Source organism: Hippopotamus amphibius, chromosome 17 (genome assembly GCF_030028045.1).
Source record: "Hippopotamus amphibius kiboko isolate mHipAmp2 chromosome 17, mHipAmp2.hap2, whole genome shotgun sequence".
In the NCBI taxonomy this organism is placed as follows: domain Eukaryota; kingdom Metazoa; phylum Chordata; class Mammalia; order Artiodactyla; family Hippopotamidae; genus Hippopotamus; species Hippopotamus amphibius.
This window is the reverse complement of record NC_080202.1, coordinates 53,946,620-53,950,835: the sequence shown is the minus strand read 5'-3', so window position 1 is coordinate 53,950,835 and position 4,216 is coordinate 53,946,620. Positions and strand designations below refer to the sequence as shown.

General features: G+C 48.1%; 1 non-coding gene across 1 annotated transcript; it reads left to right on the top strand.

Annotated features, from left to right (window-relative positions):
- Window positions 1-3,269: 3,269 nt before the first annotated feature.
- On the top strand, window positions 3,270-3,350 carry LOC130841112 (small nucleolar RNA U2-19). Its single transcript, XR_009050153.1, has one exon. It is a non-coding gene; the product is annotated as a small nucleolar RNA U2-19 (small nucleolar RNA).
- The last annotated feature ends 866 nt before the right edge of the window (window positions 3,351-4,216 follow it).

Here is a 4,216-nt window from a genome sequence, read left to right as displayed (position 1 = left end):
GGTTTGGTGGTGGATGTGGGGGGTGGCCTTCTGGTGCCTGTTTGTGCCCTCCAAGCTTTCCTGGGGTGTTGCCCCTGCAGTCCAGGAGCTCCACCAGGCCGAGGACTCGGGGTGTTCTAGTGGTGAGGAAAATAGAACAGCAGGCATCCCCCTGGAAGGTGTGGCACAGAGAAACATCAGTGTCATTGCCAAGTCCCCAGACCCTACCTCTCAGTCCCCACACAGACTGTGCCTGCATTCAGGGGAGGCGGCTCCTGCTGCAAGCCCACCCTTCCCTGCGGCCTCTGATCGCTGCCCTGCCAAGGAGGTCCCAGGTGGGGCGACGAGGCCGCGGCACTCAGAGGAGGGAGGCACAGGCCAGCAGGTGGGGCCTGGGAAGCTGGCAGCTGCCATGCTCCTCCAGCTTTAGCATCCTCGTCATCTAAGGCAGCTTCACTTTTAAGCAACCAGTGAAGGACAAGTGCCCTGTAAATTTAGAACGCGTGATGGCTGGTAGCTTTTGGTATTCATCTTAGCACATGGGTTGGGGGAGGAGACAGAAAGATGCACTCACGGCCGCACCATCACATCCCAGCCCACGGAGGCGCTTGCAGAGGGGAATGTCTTTCCCAAAAGGAGAAAGGTAGCAGACCCTGTGAGGCAGGGTCCCAATCCCCACCCCAAGGGTTTCCACCTTCACCACTACTCCCACCAGCATGGCCCCACCCAGGGCACCTCGGCCCCCACCTCTGGGCCCCCCTTCCCTTTCTCACATTTATCTAAAAATAAAACCTCTTTTGGCAGCAAATACACCCAGTTTCCCCAGAACATAAGCTTCCTGGGAATCTAGAAAAGGGAATAGCTCTACCTCTCATGGAGCCCAGATGGATTCCTGAAAATTTGTGTCAAACCAATTTTTGTAAATCCAATCATGTTCACAGTGATTCACCTCCCTCTCAGAAACACTTCCCTCCTGGCCAGCTGCTCGCCTGACCAGCTCCCTCCATGCACACAAACAGGCTCACCAGAGATGGGCTTGAGCAAACACCAATTCAAGAGGGGGCTGCAGCCAGAGAGGGTCCTTTTATGATCTGAATACTCATGCCCAGATTTTGCTGTGTCAAGGCTCAGGTTTCCAGGAAGTGGGGCAGACAGCAGTGCCGTCCGCAGCATATCTTTAGCCCTCATCTGATTTCTTTTAGGGACGTATCACCAGAACCACCTCACATCTCTCACCTGCTTCCCCAGGACATCACAAGGTGGCCCTCTGCTACGTGATGGATCTGCACAGGAGTGGGGGAGGGAGGGAAAAGTAGACTCAGTTTCCCTACTGTAACATCCACCACATGCTGGCCCTAAAGGCAGGGTGGGGTGGCCTGCAGCAAAGACAGGCTGGACCGTGCAAAGCCCTTGGCCGACACAGAGTGGATGAGGCAGGGGCCGGCATGAGCAGACCTGCAGTGTGGAAAGATGCCTCTCAGTGCAGGATAGAAGCATCAAGGCTGCAGGCAGGGAAGCTGACAATGATGCCGGTGCCCAAGGAGATGGAGAGAAGTGGACAGATCCACGGTCCAAAGCCAATGGACTGGGCAGCAGACTACATTTGGGAGGTCAGAGGAGTGGAAGGTGACCTAGGCTCCCTATTCTGAAGGCCCACACCTTCTGAGTAGGGAGCTTTCCCCTACTCCAGCAGCTGCTCTCCATGACAGACCAGCCAGGAGTAATCCTGGAGCTCTGGCCTCTGTCCTCTGTCTTGATAATGCTGGAGAGCAAAATTGCTGTCCTGTCCAGGGATGGCTACTATTGAATCACCTGCACAGTGGAATCCCAGGACACAAACAAGGCCACAGGGACCAGTTCCTGCTCCATGACTTTCTTTTGTCAGGTGATTATTAAAAATGTGTATGTACATGCACACATGTGTGTTAAAGAATGGGTGACTCCTGTTGAAATAGCTCTGAGCAATCTGAAGCTGAATGTTCACTGACATGCAGAAGCTCTCCTAGTGGACTTCACTGGTTTATACCAGGGTGGGCGTGTCCCCAACTGAATTATACATTCCTTAAAGCAGAGAAAGAGGATGCATATGTGCTCAGCACCTGCCCTGTTTCAAGCCCCACCCAAGATACTCAACTCTTGTATTTTATTTCATTTTCACAGCATCACCCTCATTCTGTAAGTTAAGGAAGCTGAGGCTCAGAGAGTCAACCAAAAGCTAGTTAGTGGGGAAGCTGGGGTTTGACCTTCTCTACTATGCAGCCTCTGCCCTTCGTTTTTCTCATAGGACCACCCTGGGGATGGGACACGCTGAGCTGTCCATCTTCCCCAGCCGAGGTCGCGCTGGGAGCCAAGCCCTCCTCCAGCAACAGGGTCCAGGCCTCAAAAATCCTCCTGAGGAGGCCACGCCCCAGCCACGCCCCTGGACTCACCCAGCCACGCCCCCAGCACGCCCACTGGCTGGCCCCTGGGTAGAATATAGGAATAGAGGCCGTCAGGGAGGGTGGTGGGTTGTGATAAACCCAGGTGTCAGCGAAGGGTCTCCAGATCACCTCAATACTAGGGAAAACCAGCATTAGCTCTGCCCAGCCCAGAGTCCCGGGAGTGTGGGAGGGAAGCTTTTGGTGTGTGGCCCCTAGAGCACCCGGGGGGCTGAGCATGGGAGTTATACAGCACAGGAGGGGGGCAACCTGGGCCCCCTCTGGTCAAGGAGTCTAAGTAGCCTTTGGCAAGATCTGTGGTTATAATTTTGTCCTTATTATAAAAGTAATACATATTCACTGCAGAAAAATTAGAAACTACACATATGCAAAAAGAAGAAAATTTAAAATAACCCACAATCCCACTACCCCAAAATAACTCCTGTTAACATTTTGAGCATATATACCCTCCCAGACTTTCCTATGCATAGAATATATATTTTTGGTACCAAGTGGGATCATACTGTACATTCCACTTTGTAACTTTTTTCCATTTAACTATGTCTTATACCAAATCACTAAATATTCTTCCACAGCATCATTTTTTAATGACTAAATTAGCCAAAGAATACTAAAAGGACGGCTGAAGACAGGAGAGGAAATTTTTATGATACAGAACGCTGCAATTAAGCATTAAATAGGAAAATGCCCTTTGTCAACAAATCAGCTCTATGATTACAGAAAAATATGACTTTTTAAAGTTTTTTCCTCTTTAGTCCAAATTCTACAATATTGAAAAAAAAACAAACCTAACTTAAAGACACGACACTCAAAAGACAGCCCTATTCTCTGAGATCTTTTCTTACTGAAATGGATCAATGATGAAAATAGCCAGATCTGAGCATTCAAAGACTATGTCTAGTCTACCTATGCATGATCTCTGTAGCTCTGAGAAACTAAAGTAGAGTAATTTAAAACAATAAGGGGTTATGTCTAGGGTTTTGTGCGTATGCGTGTGTGTGTGTGTGTGTGTGTGTCTGTAAAGGCAACAGTGGATATCTGAGGACATGTTGATGGATGAATGAGATTGGGGTGGGGGTGTGTATGTATGAAAGGTAATCAGTTCTGAGCAACAATGAAAAGGTTTTACTACTGACCTTTATAACTGTAACTATTTTTTTAAGAACTTTTACTGAGATACAGTTAACAGACAATAAACAGCCTATATTTAGAGTGTACAATTTGGTATCCCAATATCCCAATTCATTCCCCCCCAACCCTCCCTGCTTTCCCCACTTGGTGTCCATGTGTTTGTTCTCTACACCTGTGTCTATTTCTGCCTTGCATTTCCTCTTTCATAGTTGTTAGCATTTGCCTTATGTATTGAGGTGCTCCTATATTGGGTGCATATATATTTATAATTGTTATCTCCTCTTCTTGGATGGATCCCTTGATCTTTATGTAATATCCTTTCTTGTCTCTTATAACATTTTTTATTTTAAAGTCTATTTTATCTGATATGAGTATTGCTACTCCAGCTTTCTTTTGATTTTCATTTGCATGGAATATCTTTTTCCATCCCCTCACTTTCAGTCTGTATGTATAACTATAACTATTAACGTTTCTACACTTGATCTGAGCTAAAAATGTGGGGGGGGGCCTCCCCTTGGCCGGTGACATCTTCAGAAATAAACTTCATAGTTCTGAAGGGCTGACATGATTTCCTCTTACTGAAGGTGTCATGGACTGAACGTGTCCCCCCAAAATTCATATGTTGAAGCCCTCTCAGTGTGACAGAATTTGGAGGTGGAGCCATTGGA